Here is a 17,009-nt window from a genome sequence, read left to right on the forward strand (position 1 = left end):
ACGAGGGCCATTTCATATTGCTGTGGTGCCCATGCAGCCCTGGCTGGTTACCAAAAGATGTCTGAAATCACAGGAGCTGCGTAATCTCGGTTGAGCCGTCCAAAGTTGGTGTGACTGAGACGAACTGAAGATGTCCTTTGAAAGATGGTCACACAGCTCTGAGACAGTCCCATTCAACAAACTGTACGTAGGAACACAGGTGATCCTTTCTTTGAATTCAAATCTCAAATATTTGTATTATTATTTCTTTTGCTGAGTGAAAACCGAAAGCTCCATTTGGTTTACTCCTGCATGAATACATAATGCCATTACCTTTGGATTTGAAAAACCAAACGATATTCATCTCACCACGTATTTAACATACATAACAAGGCAAGGTAAGGCAAGTTCTGTTGTAGAGCAAAATTCGTCCACAAAGCAATTCAAAGTGTTTTACACAACAGGAAAAGATGCAGTATTGATGAAAGAGTAAAACCGAATGGGCACTTCATTTTTTTATCTTGCATCTTAAAAATACAAATGGCCTACTAGTATAGGATTTTAACACCCAGATTCTGAAGAAATAGTCACCTTGCATTAAAAAATGTCATTGCAAAGATGTTGCAAAAAATGGCTAAAATCTGCAAACAATGTGGATTTTCTTAAAGAAACCAAGAAAGAGGGCCTAGCACTGTACCAACTGAGCTATCGAAGGTGACAGAGGGGCACTAAGTGTTGAAAGCTACGGCCACAATAAATGTCTTAAATGCCATCTTTTTGTCCTCTTGAGACACGGCTATACAGTTCAAAGGGCAGTCTAAATATTGCTGAAGGACATTGTTGTATTTGGTCTTTTAAGAAATACAAAATCTGTTTACGTAAAGAGCATCAAACTCACAGGGGCATCCGGGTATGAACCGTGGACCCGATAAAAGTACATCCTTCGAGCCGGATTTGAACCAGCGACCTAAGGATTACAGGATTGCAGACTACAGTCCTCCGCTCTTCCAACTGAGCTATCGAAGGTGACAGCACATAACCTAGTGTAAAAAACTATAGCCGTGTATAGCCAACCTGTGTCCGTGCTCTTGCCCTTACAGTCTCATGAACGTTTTCATGTAGTGTGAGCCCAGTCTTTGAGGTCATTTCAAGTCACACAGTAGATATAGTAGCTATAGTATATTCCGAGTGTGAAGAGGCTGGGATGAAAATCAGCACCTCCAAAACCGAGGCCATGGTTCTCAACCAGATAAAGGTGGCTTGCCGGGTGGGAAGAGCCAGTATCTATGGGTCAACATTCGGCCATCTCGTGGAAACTGGGCCGTTCCACCAAGGAAGATGCTTAAAGTCCAGAAGGCAGCTGGAGAATGTGGGCATCCTTCTCGCTTTCTCAGCAAGCACTGTAGCATTTGAGCTAATCCTCATCCCTTCTCCTTAGATCCCTTAAGAGCAGCTCAGGGGCTCTGCGTGTAGTCTAAAACTGAGTACCTCTGTTTCACCTGTATGTGGCTGATGTTACTATAACGCTGGACGTTTGCTGGATGTTCCTTGTGTTTTCTCCAAGAAAGAATTTGTGTTCCGTTTCCTGCTCTTTCTCATGGATGATGTCTCAACATATTTATGGGGTCCATAGACAATGCTCTACCATTTGAACTCATCATGGAAAAAGATGGGAGAGAACTCACAGAAAGGACTGTTTACATTGGCTCATGTGCTCGCACTTACAGAGCCAATGTAAACATACAAAGTATGTTGAAGTAATCAGGGACACGTTAAGTGTCCTGTTGTTTAATGTGCTGAAGCAGTATCAGTATCAACCTTGTGGTACGCTCTTAAATTCTTTGGTGGAGTATAATAACACATTCCTATATCCTATGGAAACGTGTTGGTGGAAGTAAAATTCCAACCAGACTAATGATTTATCCTTGGGTTTCACTTTCTTCCAAAAGGGTTACAGTAGATACACGAGGGTCATTTCATATTGCTGTGGTGCCCATGCAGCCCTGGCTGGTTACCAAAAGATGTCTGAAATCACAGGAGCTGCGTAATCTCGGTTGAGCCGTCCAAAGTTGGTGTGACTGAGACGAACTGAAGATGTCCTTTGAAAGATGGTCACACAGCTCTGAGACAGTCCCATTCAACAAACTGTACGTAGGAACACAGGTGATCCTTTCTTTGAATTCAAATCTCAAATATTTGTATTATTATTTCTTTTGCTGAGTGAAAACCGAAAGCTCCATTTGGTTTACTCCTGCATGAATACATAATGCCATTACCTTTGGATTTGAAAAACCAAACGATATTCATCTCACCACGTATTTAACATACATAACAAGGCAAGGTAAGGCAAGTTCTGTTGTAGAGCAAAATTCGTCCACAAAGCAATTCAAAGTGTTTTACACAACAGGAAAAGATGCAGTATTGATGAAAGAGTAAAACCGAATGGGCACTTCATTTTTTTATCTTGCATCTTAAAAATACAAATGGCCTACTAGTATAGGATTTTAACTCCCAGATTCTGAAGAAATAGTCACCTTGCATTAAAAAATGTCATTGCAAAGATGTTGCAAAAAATGGCTAAAATCTGCAAACAATGTGGATTTTCTTAAAGAAACCAAGAAAGAGGGCCTAGCACTGTACCAACTGAGCTATCGAAGGTGACAGAGGGGCACTAAGTGTTGAAAGCTACGGCCACAATAAATGTCTTAAATGCCATCTTTTTGTCCTCTTGAGACACGGCTATACAGTTCAAAGGGCAGTCTAAATATTGCTGAAGGACATTGTTGTATTTGGTCTTTTAAGAAATACAAAATCTGTTTACGTAAAGAGCATCAAACTCACAGGGGCATCCGGGTATGAACCGTGGACCCGATAAAAGTACATCCTCCGAGCCGGATTTGAACCAGCGACCTAAGGATTACAGGATTGCAGACTACAGTCCTCCGCTCTTCCAACTGAGCTATCGAAGGTGACAGCACATAACCTAGTGTAAAAAACTATAGCCGTGTATAGCCAACCTGTGTCCGTGCTCTTGCCCTTACAGTCTCATGAACGTTTTCATGTAGTGTGAGCCCAGTCTTTGAGGTCATTTCAAGTCACACAGTAGATATAGTAGCTATAGTATATTCCGAGTGTGAAGAGGCTGGGATGAAAATCAGCACCTCCAAAACCGAGGCCATGGTTCTCAACCAGATAAAGGTGGCTTGCCGGGTGGGAAGAGCCAGTATCTATGGGTCAACATTCGGCCATCTCGTGGAAACTGGGCCGTTCCACCAAGGAAGATGCTTAAAGTCCAGAAGGCAGCTGGAGAATGTGGGCATCCTTCTCGCTTTCTCAGCAAGCACTGTAGCATTTGAGCTAATCCTCATCCCTTCTCCTTAGATCCCTTAAGAGCAGCTCAGGGGCTCTGCGTGTAGTCTAAAACTGAGTACCTCTGTTTCACCTGTATGTGGCTGATGTTACTATAACGCTGGACGTTTGCTGGATGTTCCTTGTGTTTTCTCCAAGAAAGAATTTGTGTTCCGTTTCCTGCTCTTTCTCATGGATGATGTCTCAACATATTTATGGGGTCCATAGACAATGCTCTACCATTTGAACTCATCATGGAAAAAGATGGGAGAGAACTCACAGAAAGGACTGTTTACATTGGCTCATGTGCTCGCACTTACAGAGCCAATGTAAACATACAAAGTATGTTGAAGTAATCAGGGACACGTTAAGTGTCCTGTTGTTTAATGTGCTGAAGCAGTATCAGTATCAACCTTGTGGTACGCTCTTAAATTCTTTGGTGGAGTATAATAACAAGGTACTTATATCGACGAGGATGGGATTCGAACCCACGCGTGCAGAGCACAATGGATTAGCAGTCCATCGCCTTAACCACTCGGCCACCTCGTCAGTGCACATTCCTATATCCTATGGAAACGTGTTGGTGGAAGTAAAATTCCAACCAGACTAATGATTTATCCTTGGGTTTCACTTTCTTCCAAAAGGGTTACAGTAGATACACGAGGGCCATTTCATATTGCTGTGGTGCCCATGCAGCCCTGGCTGGTTACCAAAAGATGTCTGAAATCACAGGAGCTGCGTAATCTCGGTTGAGCCGTCCAAAGTTGGTGTGACTGAGACGAACTGAAGATGTCCTTTGAAAGATGGTCACACAGCTCTGAGACAGTCCCATTCAACAAACTGTACGTAGGAACACAGGTGATCCTTTCTTTGAATTCAAATCTCAAATATTTGTATTATTATTTCTTTTGCTGAGTGAAAACCGAAAGCTCCATTTGGTTTACTCCTGCATGAATACATAATGCCATTACCTTTGGATTTGAAAAACCAAACGATATTCATCTCACCACGTATTTAACATACATAACAAGGCAAGGTAAGGCAAGTTCTGTTGTAGAGCAAAATTCGTCCACAAAGCAATTCAAAGTGTTTTACACAACAGGAAAAGATGCAGTATTGATGAAAGAGTAAAACCGAATGGGCACTTCATTTTTTTATCTTGCATCTTAAAAATACAAATGGCCTACTAGTATAGGATTTTAACTCCCAGATTCTGAAGAAATAGTCACCTTGCATTAAAAAATGTCATTGCAAAGATGTTGCAAAAAATGGCTAAAATCTGCAAACAATGTGGATTTTCTTAAAGAAACCAAGAAAGAGGGCCTAGCACTGTACCAACTGAGCTATCGAAGGTGACAGAGGGGCACTAAGTGTTGAAAGCTACGACCACAATAAATGTCTTAAATGCCATCTTTTTGTCCTCTTGAGACACGGCTATACAGTTCAAAGGGCAGTCTAAATATTGCTGAAGGACATTGTTGTATTTGGTCTTTTAAGAAATACAAAATCTGTTTACGTAAAGAGCATCAAACTCACAGGGGCATCCGGGTATGAACCGTGGACCCGATAAAAGTACATCCTCCGAGCCGGATTTGAACCAGCGACCTAAGGATTACAGGATTGCAGACTACAGTCCTCCGCTCTTCCAACTGAGCTATCGAAGGTGACAGCACATAACCTAGTGTAAAAAACTATAGCCGTGTATAGCCAACCTGTGTCCGTGCTCTTGCCCTTACAGTCTCATGAACGTTTTCATGTAGTGTGAGCCCAGTCTTTGAGGTCATTTCAAGTCACACAGTAGATATAGTAGCTATAGTATATTCCGAGTGTGAAGAGGCTGGGATGAAAATCAGCACCTCCAAAACCGAGGCCATGGTTCTCAACCAGATAAAGGTGGCTTGCCGGGTGGGAAGAGCCAGTATCTATGGGTCAACATTCGGCCATCTCGTGGAAACTGGGCCGTTCCACCAAGGAAGATGCTTAAAGTCCAGAAGGCAGCTGGAGAATGTGGGCATCCTTCTCGCTTTCTCAGCAAGCACTGTAGCATTTGAGCTAATCCTCATCCCTTCTCCTTAGATCCCTTAAGAGCAGCTCAGGGGCTCTGCGTGTAGTCTAAAACTGAGTACCTCTGTTTCACCTGTATGTGGCTGATGTTACTATAACGCTGGACGTTTGCTGGATGTTCCTTGTGTTTTCTCCAAGAAAGAATTTGTGTTCCGTTTCCTGCTCTTTCTCATGGATGATGTCTCAACATATTTATGGGGTCCATAGACAATGCTCTACCATTTGAACTCATCATGGAAAAAGATGGGAGAGAACTCACAGAAAGGACTGTTTACATTGGCTCATGTGCTCGCACTTACAGAGCCAATGTAAACATACAAAGTATGTTGAAGTAATCAGGGACACGTTAAGTGTCCTGTTGTTTAATGTGCTGAAGCAGTATCAGTATCAACCTTGTGGTACGCTCTTAAATTCTTTGGTGGAGTATAATAACAAGGTACTTATATCGACGAGGATGGGATTCGAACCCACGCGTGCAGAGCACAATGGATTAGCAGTCCATCGCCTTAACCACTCGGCCACCTCGTCAGTGCACATTCCTATATCCTATGGAAACGTGTTGGTGGAAGTAAAATTCCAACCAGACTAATGATTTATCCTTGGGTTTCACTTTCTTCCAAAAGGGTTACAGTAGATACACGAGGGCCATTTCATATTGCTGTGGTGCCCATGCAGCCCTGGCTGGTTACCAAAAGATGTCTGAAATCACAGGAGCTGCGTAATCTCGGTTGAGCCGTCCAAAGTTGGTGTGACTGAGACGAACTGAAGATGTCCTTTGAAAGATGGTCACACAGCTCTGAGACAGTCCCATTCAACAAACTGTACGTAGGAACACAGGTGATCCTTTCTTTGAATTCAAATCTCAAATATTTGTATTATTATTTCTTTTGCTGAGTGAAAACCGAAAGCTCCATTTGGTTTACTCCTGCATGAATACATAATGCCATTACCTTTGGATTTGAAAAACCAAACGATATTCATCTCACCACGTATTTAACATACATAACAAGGCAAGGTAAGGCAAGTTCTGTTGTAGAGCAAAATTCGTCCACAAAGCAATTCAAAGTGTTTTACACAACAGGAAAAGATGCAGTATTGATGAAAGAGTAAAACCGAATGGGCACTTCATTTTTTTATCTTGCATCTTAAAAATACAAATGGCCTACTAGTATAGGATTTTAACTCCCAGATTCTGAAGAAATAGTCACCTTGCATTAAAAAATGTCATTGCAAAGATGTTGCAAAAAATGGCTAAAATCTGCAAACAATGTGGATTTTCTTAAAGAAACCAAGAAAGAGGGCCTAGCACTGTACCAACTGAGCTATCGAAGGTGACAGAGGGGCACTAAGTGTTGAAAGCTACGACCACAATAAATGTCTTAAATGCCATCTTTTTGTCCTCTTGAGACACGGCTATACAGTTCAAAGGGCAGTCTAAATATTGCTGAAGGACATTGTTGTATTTGGTCTTTTAAGAAATACAAAATCTGTTTACGTAAAGAGCATCAAACTCACAGGGGCATCCGGGTATGAACCGTGGACCCGATAAAAGTACATCCTTCGAGCCGGATTTGAACCAGCGACCTAAGGATTACAGGATTGCAGACTACAGTCCTCCGCTCTTCCAACTGAGCTATCGAAGGTGACAGTACATAACCTAGTGTAAAAAACTATAGCCGTGTATAGCCAACCTGTGTCCGTACTCTTGCCCTTACAGTCTCATGAACGTTTTCATGTAGTGTGAGCCCAGTCTTTGAGGTCATTTCAAGTCACACAGTAGATATAGTAGCTATAGTATATTCCGAGTGTGAAGAGGCTGGGATGAAAATCAGCACCTCCAAAACCGAGGCCATGGTTCTCAACCAGATAAAGGTGGCTTGCCGGGTGGGAAGAGCCAGTATCTATGGGTCAACATTCGGCCATCTCGTGGAAACTGGGCCGTTCCACCAAGGAAGATGCTTAAAGTCCAGAAGGCAGCTGGAGAATGTGGGCATCCTTCTCGCTTTCTCAGCAAGCACTGTAGCATTTGAGCTAATCCTCATCCCTTCTCCTTAGATCCCTTAAGAGCAGCTCAGGGGCTCTGCGTGTAGTCTAAAACTGAGTACCTCTGTTTCACCTGTATGTGGCTGATGTTACTATAACGCTGGACGTTTGCTGGATGTTCCTTGTGTTTTCTCCAAGAAAGAATTTGTGTTCCGTTTCCTGCTCTTTCTCATGGATGATGTCTCAACATATTTATGGGGTCCATAGACAATGCTCTACCATTTGAACTCATCATGGAAAAAGATGGGAGAGAACTCACAGAAAGGACTGTTTACATTGGCTCATGTGCTCGCACTTACAGAGCCAATGTAAACATACAAAGTATGTTGAAGTAATCAGGGACACGTTAAGTGTTGTTTAATGTGCTGAAGCAGTATCAGTATCAACCTTGTGGTACGCTCTTAAATTCTTTGGTGGAGTATAATAACAAGGTACTTATATCGACGAGGATGGGATTCGAACCCATGCGTGCAGAGCACAATGGATTAGCAGTCCATCGCCTTAACCACTCGGCCACCTCGTCAGTGCACATTCCTATATCCTATGGAAAAGTGTTGGTGGAAGTAAAATTCCAACCAGACTAATGATTTATCCTTGGGTTTCACTTTCTTCCAAAAGGGTTACAGTAGATACACGAGGGCCATTTCATATTGCTGTGGTGCCCATGCAGCCCTGGCTGGTTACCAAAAGATGTCTGAAATCACAGGAGCTGCGTAATCTTGGTTGAGCCGTCCAAAGTTGGTGTGACTGAGACGAACTGAAGATGTCCTTTGAAAGATGGTCACACAGCTCTGAGACAGTCCCATTCAACAAACTGTACGTAGGAACACAGGTGATCCTTTCTTTGAATTCAAATCTCAAATATTTGTATTATTATTTCTTTTGCTGAGTGAAAACCGAAAGCTCCATTTGGTTTACTCCTGCATGAATACATAATGCCATTACCTTTGGATTTGAAAAACCAAACGATATTCATCTCACCACGTATTTAACATACATAACAAGGCAAGGTAAGGCAAGTTCTGTTGTAGAGCAAAATTCGTCCACAAAGCAATTCAAAGTGTTTTACACAACAGGAAAAGATGCAGTATTGATGAAAGAGTAAAACCGAATGGGCACTTCATTTTTTTATCTTGCATCTTAAAAATACAAATGGCCTACTAGTATAGGATTTTAACTCCCAGATTCTGAAGAAATAGTCACCTTGCATTAAAAAATGTCATTGCAAAGATGTTGCAAAAAATGGCTAAAATCTGCAAACAATGTGGATTTTCTTAAAGAAACCAAGAAAGAGGGCCTAGCACTGTACCAACTGAGCTATCGAAGGTGACAGAGGGGCACTAAGTGTTGAAAGCTACGGCCACAATAAATGTCTTAAATGCCATCTTTTTGTCCTCTTGAGACACGGCTATACAGTTCAAAGGGCAGTCTAAATATTGCTGAAGGACATTGTTGTATTTGGTCTTTTAAGAAATACAAAATCTGTTTACGTAAAGAGCATCAAACTCACAGGGGCATCCGGGTATGAACCGTGGACCCGATAAAAGTACATCCTTCGAGCCGGATTTGAACCAGCGACCTAAGGATTACAGGATTGCAGACTACAGTGTAAAAAACTATAGCCGTGTATAGCCAACCTGTGTCCGTGCTCTTGCCCTTACAGTCTCATGAACGTTTTCATGTAGTGTGAGCCCAGTCTTTGAGGTCATTTCAAGTCACACAGTAGATATAGTAGCTATAGTATATTCCGAGTGTGAAGAGGCTGGGATGAAAATCAGCACCTCCAAAACCGAGGCCATGGTTCTCAACCAGATAAAGGTGGCTTGCCGGGTGGGAAGAGCCAGTATCTATGGGTCAACATTCGGCCATCTCGTGGAAACTGGGCCGTTCCACCAAGGAAGATGCTTAAAGTCCAGAAGGCAGCTGGAGAATGTGGGCATCCTTCTCGCTTTCTCAGCAAGCACTGTAGCATTTGAGCTAATCCTCATCCCTTCTCCTTAAATCCCTTAAGAGCAGCTCAGGGGCTCTGCGTGTAGTCTAAAACTGAGTACCTCTGTTTCACCTGTATGTGGCTGATGTTACTATAACGCTGGACGTTTGCTGGATGTTCCTTGTGTTTTCTCCAAGAAAGAATTTGTGTTCCGTTTCCTGCTCTTTCTCATGGATGATGTCTCAACATATTTATGGGGTCCATAGACAATGCTCTACCATTTGAACTCATCATGGAAAAAGATGGGAGAGAACTCACAGAAAGGACTGTTTACATTGGCTCATGTGCTCGCACTTACAGAGCCAATGTAAACATACAAAGTATGTTGAAGTAATCAGGGACACGTTAAGTGTCCTGTTGTTTAATGTGCTGAAGCAGTATCAGTATCAACCTTGTGGTACGCTCTTAAATTCTTTGGTGGAGTATAATAACAAGGTACTTATATCGACGAGGATGGGATTCAAACCCACGCGTGCAGAGCACAATGGATTAGCAGTCCATCGCCTTAACCACTCGGCCACCTCGTCAGTGCACTTTCCTATATCCTATGGAAACGTGTTGGTGGAAGTAAAATTCCAACCAGACTAATGATTTATCCTTGGGTTTCACTTTCTTCCAAAAGGGTTACAGTAGATACACGAGGGCCATTTCATATTGCTGTGGTGCCCATGCAGCCCTGGCTGGTTACCAAAAGATGTCTGAAATCACAGGAGCTGCGTAGTCTCGGTTGAGCCGTCCAAAGTTGGTGTGACTGAGACGAACTGAAGATGTCCTTTGAAAGATGGTCACACAGCTCTGAGACAGTCCCATTCAACAAACTGTACGTAGGAACACAGGTGATCCTTTCTTTGAATTCAAATCTCAAATATTTGTATTATTATTTCTTTTGCTGAGTGAAAACCGAAAGCTCCATTTGGTTTACTCCTGCATGAATACATAATGCCATTACCTTTGGATTTGAAAAACCAAACGATATTCATCTCACCACGTATTTAACATACATAACAAGGCAAGGTAAGGCAAGTTCTGTTGTAGAGCAAAATTCGTCCACAAAGCAATTCAAAGTGTTTTACACAACAGGAAAAGATGCAGTATTGATGAAAGAGTAAAACCGAATGGGCACTTCATTTTTTTATCTTGCATCTTAAAAATACAAATGGCCTACTAGTATAGGATTTTAACTCCCAGATTCTGAAGAAATAGTCACCTTGCATTAAAAAATGTCATTGCAAAGATGTTGCAAAAAATGGCTAAAATCTGCAAACAATGTGGATTTTCTTAAAGAAACCAAGAAAGAGGGCCTAGCACTGTACCAACTGAGCTATCGAAGGTGACAGAGGGGCACTAAGTGTTGAAAGCTACGGCCACAATAAATGTCTTAAATGCCATCTTTTTGTCCTCTTGAGACACGGCTATACAGTTCAAAGGGCAGTCTAAATATTGCTGAAGGACATTGTTGTATTTGGTCTTTTAAGAAATACAAAATCTGTTTACGTAAAGAGCATCAAACTCACAGGGGCATCCGGGTATGAACCGTGGACCCGATAAAAGTACATCCTTCGAGCCGGATTTGAACCAGCGACCTAAGGATTACAGGAATGCAGACTACAGTCCTCCGCTCTTCCAACTGAGCTATCGAAGGTGACAGCACATAACCTAGTGTAAAAAACTATAGCCGTGTATAGCCAACCTGTGTCCGTGCTCTTGCCCTTACAGTCTCATGAACGTTTTCATGTAGTGTGAGCCCAGTCTTTGAGGTCATTTCAAGTCACACAGTAGATATAGTAGCTATAGTATATTCCGAGTGTGAAGAGGCTGGGATGAAAATCAGCACCTCCAAAACCGAGGCCATGGTTCTCAACCAGATAAAGGTGGCTTGCCGGGTGGGAAGAGCCAGTATCTATGGGTCAACATTCGGCCATCTCGTGGAAACTGGGCCGTTCCACCAAGGAAGATGCTTAAAGTCCAGAAGGCAGCTGGAGAATGTGGGCATCCTTCTCGCTTTCTCAGCAAGCACTGTAGCATTTGAGCTAATCCTCATCCCTTCTCCTTAGATCCCTTAAGAGCAGCTCAGGGGCTCTGCGTGTAGTCTAAAACTGAGTACCTCTGTTTCACCTGTATGTGGCTGATGTTACTATAACGCTGGACGTTTGCTGGATGTTCCTTGTGTTTTCTCCAAGAAAGAATTTGTGTTCCGTTTCCTGCTCTTTCTCATGGATGATGTCTCAACATATTTATGGGGTCCATAGACAATGCTCTACCATTTGAACTCATCATGGAAAAAGATGGGAGAGAACTCACAGAAAGGACTGTTTACATTGGCTCATGTGCTCGCACTTACAGAGCCAATGTAAACATACAAAGTATGTTGAAGTAATCAGGGACACGTTAAGTGTCCTGTTGTTTAATGTGCTGAAGCAGTATCAGTATCAACCTTGTGGTACGCTCTTAAATTCTTTGGTGGAGTATAATAACACATTCCTATATCCTATGGAAACGTGTTGGTGGAAGTAAAATTCCAACCAGACTAATGATTTATCCTTGGGTTTCACTTTCTTCCAAAAGGGTTACAGTAGATACACGAGGGCCATTTCATATTGCTGTGGTGCCCATGCAGCCCTGGCTGGTTACCAAAAGATGTCTGAAATCACAGGAGCTGCGTAGTCTCGGTTGAGCCGTCCAAAGTTGGTGTGACTGAGACGAACTGAAGATGTCCTTTGAAAGATGGTCACACAGCTCTGAGACAGTCCCATTCAACAAACTGTACGTAGGAACACAGGTGATCCTTTCTTTGAATTCAAATCTCAAATATTTGTATTATTATTTCTTTTGCTGAGTGAAAACCGAAAGCTCCATTTGGTTTACTCCTGCATGAATACATAATGCCATTACCTTTGGATTTGAAAAACCAAACGATATTCATCTCACCACGTATTTAACATACATAACAAGGCAAGGTAAGGCAAGTTCTGTTGTAGAGCAAAATTCGTCCACAAAGCAATTCAAAGTGTTTTACACAACAGGAAAAGATGCAGTATTGATGAAAGAGTAAAACCGAATGGGCACTTCATTTTTTTATCTTGCATCTTAAAAATACAAATGGCCTACTAGTATAGGATTTTAACTCCCAGATTCTGAAGAAATAGTCACCTTGCATTAAAAAATGTCATTGCAAAGATGTTGCAAAAAATGGCTAAAATCTGCAAACAATGTGGATTTTCTTAAAGAAACCAAGAAAGAGGGCCTAGCACTGTACCAACTGAGCTATCGAAGGTGACAGAGGGGCACTAAGTGTTGAAAGCTACGGCCACAATAAATGTCTTAAATGCCATCTTTTTGTCCTCTTGAGACACGGCTATACAGTTCAAAGGGCAGTCTAAATATTGCTGAAGGACATTGTTGTATTTGGTCTTTTAAGAAATACAAAATCTGTTTACGTAAAGAGCATCAAACTCACAGGGGCATCCGGGTATGAACCGTGGACCCGATAAAAGTACATCCTTCGAGCCGGATTTGAACCAGCGACCTAAGGATTACAGGAATGCAGACTACAGTCCTCCGCTCTTCCAACTGAGCTATCGAAGGTGACAGCACATAACCTAGTGTAAAAAACTATAGCCGTGTATAGCCAACCTGTGTCCGTGCTCTTGCCCTTACAGTCTCATGAACGTTTTCATGTAGTGTGAGCCCAGTCTTTGAGGTCATTTCAAGTCACACAGTAGATATAGTAGCTATAGTATATTCCGAGTGTGAAGAGGCTGGGATGAAAATCAGCACCTCCAAAACCGAGGCCATGGTTCTCAACCAGATAAAGGTGGCTTGCCGGGTGGGAAGAGCCAGTATCTATGGGTCAACATTCGGCCATCTCGTGGAAACTGGGCCGTTCCACCAAGGAAGATGCTTAAAGTCCAGAAGGCAGCTGGAGAATGTGGGCATCCTTCTCGCTTTCTCAGCAAGCACTGTAGCATTTGAGCTAATCCTCATCCCTTCTCCTTAGATCCCTTAAGAGCAGCTCAGGGGCTCTGCGTGTAGTCTAAAACTGAGTACCTCTGTTTCACCTGTATGTGGCTGATGTTACTATAACGCTGGACGTTTGCTGGATGTTCCTTGTGTTTTCTCCAAGAAAGAATTTGTGTTCCGTTTCCTGCTCTTTCTCATGGATGATGTCTCAACATATTTATGGGGTCCATAGACAATGCTCTACCATTTGAACTCATCATGGAAAAAGATGGGAGAGAACTCACAGAAAGGACTGTTTACATTGGCTCATGTGCTCGCACTTACAGAGCCAATGTAAACATACAAAGTATGTTGAAGTAATCAGGGACACGTTAAGTGTCCTGTTGTTTAATGTGCTGAAGCAGTATCAGTATCAACCTTGTGGTACGCTCTTAAATTCTTTGGTGGAGTATAATAACACATTCCTATATCCTATGGAAACGTGTTGGTGGAAGTAAAATTCCAACCAGACTAATGATTTATCCTTGGGTTTCACTTTCTTCCAAAAGGGTTACAGTAGATACACGAGGGCCATTTCATATTGCTGTGGTGCCCATGCAGCCCTGGCTGGTTACCAAAAGATGTCTGAAATCACAGGAGCTGCGTAATCTCGGTTGAGCCGTCCAAAGTTGGTGTGACTGAGACGAACTGAAGATGTCCTTTGAAAGATGGTCACACAGCTCTGAGACAGTCCCATTCAACAAACTGTACGTAGGAACACAGGTGATCCTTTCTTTGAATTCAAATCTCAAATATTTGTATTATTATTTCTTTTGCTGAGTGAAAACCGAAAGCTCCATTTGGTTTACTCCTGCATGAATACATAATGCCATTACCTTTGGATTTGAAAAACCAAACGATATTCATCTCACCACGTATTTAACATACATAACAAGGCAAGGTAAGGCAAGTTCTGTTGTAGAGCAAAATTCGTCCACAAAGCAATTCAAAGTGTTTTACACAACAGGAAAAGATGCAGTATTGATGAAAGAGTAAAACCGAATGGGCACTTCATTTTTTTTATCTTGCATCTTAAAAATACAAATGGCCTACTAGTATAGGATTTTAACTCCCAGATTCTGAAGAAATAGTCACCTTGCATTAAAAAATGTCATTGCAAAGATGTTGCAAAAAATGGCTAAAATCTGCAAACAATGTGGATTTTCTTAAAGAAACCAAGAAAGAGGGCCTAGCACTGTACCAACTGAGCTATCGAAGGTGACAGAGGGGCACTAAGTGTTGAAAGCTACGGCCACAATAAATGTCTTAAATGCCATCTTTTTGTCCTCTTGAGACACGGCTATACAGTTCAAAGGGCAGTCTAAATATTGCTGAAGGACATTGTTGTATTTGGTCTTTTAAGAAATACAAAATCTGTTTACGTAAAGAGCATCAAACTCACAGGGGCATCCGGGTATGAACCGTGGACCCGATAAAAGTACATCCTTCGAGCCGGATTTGAACCAGCGACCTAAGGATTACAGGATTGCAGACTACAGTCCTCCGCTCTTCCAACTGAGCTATCGAAGGTGACAGCACATAACCTAGTGTAAAAAACTATAGCCGTGTATAGCCAACCTGTGTCCGTGCTCTTGCCCTTACAGTCTCATGAACGTTTTCATGTAGTGTGAGCCCAGTCTTTGAGGTCATTTCAAGTCACACAGTAGATATAGTAGCTATAGTATATTCCGAGTGTGAAGAGGCTGGGATGAAAATCAGCACCTCCAAAACCGAGGCCATGGTTCTCAACCAGATAAAGGTGGCTTGCCGGGTGGGAAGAGCCAGTATCTATGGGTCAACATTCGGCCATCTCGTGGAAACTGGGCCGTTCCACCAAGGAAGATGCTTAAAGTCCAGAAGGCAGCTGGAGAATGTGGGCATCCTTCTCGCTTTCTCAGCAAGCACTGTAGCATTTGAGCTAATCCTCATCCCTTCTCCTTAGATCCCTTAAGAGCAGCTCAGGGGCTCTGCGTGTAGTCTAAAACTGAGTACCTCTGTTTCACCTGTATGTGGCTGATGTTACTATAACGCTGGACGTTTGCTGGATGTTCCTTGTGTTTTCTCCAAGAAAGAATTTGTGTTCCGTTTCCTGCTCTTTCTCATGGATGATGTCTCAACATATTTATGGGGTCCATAGACAATGCTCTACCATTTGAACTCATCATGGAAAAAGATGGGAGAGAACTCACAGAAAGGACTGTTTACATTGGCTCATGTGCTCGCACTTACAGAGCCAATGTAAACATACAAAGTATGTTGAAGTAATCAGGGACACGTTAAGTGTTGTTTAATGTGCTGAAGCAGTATCAGTATCAACCTTGTGGTACGCTCTTAAATTCTTTGGTGGAGTATAATAACAAGGTACTTATATCGACGAGGATGGGATTCGAACCCATGCGTGCAGAGCACAATGGATTAGCAGTCCATCGCCTTAACCACTCGGCCACCTCGTCAGTGCACATTCCTATATCCTATGGAAAAGTGTTGGTGGAAGTAAAATTCCAACCAGACTAATGATTTATCCTTGGGTTTCACTTTCTTCCAAAAGGGTTACAGTAGATACACGAGGGCCATTTCATATTGCTGTGGTGCCCATGCAGCCCTGGCTGGTTACCAAAAGATGTCTGAAATCACAGGAGCTGCGTAATCTCGGTTGAGCCGTCCAAAGTTGGTGTGACTGAGACGAACTGAAGATGTCCTTTGAAAGATGGTCACACAGCTCTGAGACAGTCCCATTCAACAAACTGTACGTAGGAACACAGGTGATCCTTTCTTTGAATTCAAATCTCAAATATTTGTATTATTATTTCTTTTGCTGAGTGAAAACCGAAAGCTCCATTTGGTTTACTCCTGCATGAATACATAATGCCATTACCTTTGGATTTGAAAAACCAAACGATATTCATCTCACCACGTATTTAACATACATAACAAGGCAAGGTAAGGCAAGTTCTGTTGTAGAGCAAAATTCGTCCACAAAGCAATTCAAAGTGTTTTACACAACAGGAAAAGATGCAGTATTGATGAAAGAGTAAAACCGAATGGGCACTTCATTTTTTTATCTTGCATCTTAAAAATACAAATGGCCTACTAGTATAGGATTTTAACACCCAGATTCTGAAGAAATAGTCACCTTGCATTAAAAAATGTCATTGCAAAGATGTTGCAAAAAATGGCAAAAATCTGCAAACAATGTGGATTTTCTTAAAGAAACCAAGAAAGAGGGCCTAGCACTGTACCAACTGAGCTATCGAAGGTGACAGAGGGGCACTAAGTGTTGAAAGCTACGGCCACAATAAATGTCTTAAATGCCATCTTTTTGTCCTCTTGAGACACGGCTATACAGTTCAAAGGGCAGTCTAAATATTGCTGAAGGACATTGTTGTATTTGGTCTTTTAAGAAATACAAAATCTGTTTACGTAAAGAGCATCAAACTCACAGGGGCATCCGGGTATGAACCGTGGACCCAATAAAAGTACATCCTTCGAGCCGGATTTGAACCAGCGACCTAAGGATTACAGGATTGCAGACTACAGTCCTCCGCTCTTCCAACTGAGCTTTCGAAGGTGACAGCACATAACCTAG

General features: G+C 42.2%; 13 non-coding genes across 13 annotated transcripts; all 13 read right to left on the minus strand.

The window, feature by feature from the left end:
* Positions 1-918: 918 nt before the first annotated feature.
* On the minus strand, positions 919-1,005 carry trnay-gua (transfer RNA tyrosine (anticodon GUA)). The gene is given in 2 exon segments: positions 919-954; positions 969-1,005. It is a non-coding gene; the product is annotated as a tRNA-Tyr (tRNA).
* A 1,856-nt stretch (positions 1,006-2,861) lies between these two features.
* trnay-gua (transfer RNA tyrosine (anticodon GUA)) lies at positions 2,862-2,948 on the minus strand. The gene is given in 2 exon segments: positions 2,862-2,897; positions 2,912-2,948. It is a non-coding gene; the product is annotated as a tRNA-Tyr (tRNA).
* An 846-nt stretch (positions 2,949-3,794) lies between these two features.
* trnas-gcu (transfer RNA serine (anticodon GCU)) lies at positions 3,795-3,876 on the minus strand. The gene has a single exon. It is a non-coding gene; the product is annotated as a tRNA-Ser (tRNA).
* Positions 3,877-4,904: 1,028 nt separating this feature from the next.
* trnay-gua (transfer RNA tyrosine (anticodon GUA)) lies at positions 4,905-4,991 on the minus strand. The gene is given in 2 exon segments: positions 4,905-4,940; positions 4,955-4,991. It is a non-coding gene; the product is annotated as a tRNA-Tyr (tRNA).
* Positions 4,992-5,837: 846 nt separating this feature from the next.
* On the minus strand, positions 5,838-5,919 carry trnas-gcu (transfer RNA serine (anticodon GCU)). Its single transcript has one exon. It is a non-coding gene; the product is annotated as a tRNA-Ser (tRNA).
* A 1,028-nt stretch (positions 5,920-6,947) lies between these two features.
* On the minus strand, positions 6,948-7,034 carry trnay-gua (transfer RNA tyrosine (anticodon GUA)). The gene is given in 2 exon segments: positions 6,948-6,983; positions 6,998-7,034. It is a non-coding gene; the product is annotated as a tRNA-Tyr (tRNA).
* An 841-nt stretch (positions 7,035-7,875) lies between these two features.
* Positions 7,876-7,957, minus strand: trnas-gcu (transfer RNA serine (anticodon GCU)). The gene has a single exon. It is a non-coding gene; the product is annotated as a tRNA-Ser (tRNA).
* Positions 7,958-9,869: 1,912 nt separating this feature from the next.
* On the minus strand, positions 9,870-9,951 carry trnas-gcu (transfer RNA serine (anticodon GCU)). Its single transcript has one exon. It is a non-coding gene; the product is annotated as a tRNA-Ser (tRNA).
* Positions 9,952-10,979: 1,028 nt separating this feature from the next.
* trnay-gua (transfer RNA tyrosine (anticodon GUA)) lies at positions 10,980-11,066 on the minus strand. The gene is given in 2 exon segments: positions 10,980-11,015; positions 11,030-11,066. It is a non-coding gene; the product is annotated as a tRNA-Tyr (tRNA).
* A 1,856-nt stretch (positions 11,067-12,922) lies between these two features.
* trnay-gua (transfer RNA tyrosine (anticodon GUA)) lies at positions 12,923-13,009 on the minus strand. The gene is given in 2 exon segments: positions 12,923-12,958; positions 12,973-13,009. It is a non-coding gene; the product is annotated as a tRNA-Tyr (tRNA).
* A 1,857-nt stretch (positions 13,010-14,866) lies between these two features.
* On the minus strand, positions 14,867-14,953 carry trnay-gua (transfer RNA tyrosine (anticodon GUA)). Its single transcript is given in 2 exon segments — positions 14,867-14,902; positions 14,917-14,953. It is a non-coding gene; the product is annotated as a tRNA-Tyr (tRNA).
* An 841-nt stretch (positions 14,954-15,794) lies between these two features.
* trnas-gcu (transfer RNA serine (anticodon GCU)) lies at positions 15,795-15,876 on the minus strand. Its single transcript has one exon. It is a non-coding gene; the product is annotated as a tRNA-Ser (tRNA).
* A 1,028-nt stretch (positions 15,877-16,904) lies between these two features.
* Positions 16,905-16,991, minus strand: trnay-gua (transfer RNA tyrosine (anticodon GUA)). The gene is given in 2 exon segments: positions 16,905-16,940; positions 16,955-16,991. It is a non-coding gene; the product is annotated as a tRNA-Tyr (tRNA).
* Positions 16,992-17,009: the final 18 nt, after the last annotated feature.

Source organism: Eucyclogobius newberryi, unplaced genomic scaffold (assembly GCF_026437365.1).
Source record: "Eucyclogobius newberryi isolate DKJ021-1_F unplaced genomic scaffold, fEucNew1.0.hap1 SCAF_6, whole genome shotgun sequence".
Classification (NCBI taxonomy): Eukaryota; Metazoa; Chordata; class Actinopteri; order Gobiiformes; family Gobiidae; genus Eucyclogobius; species Eucyclogobius newberryi.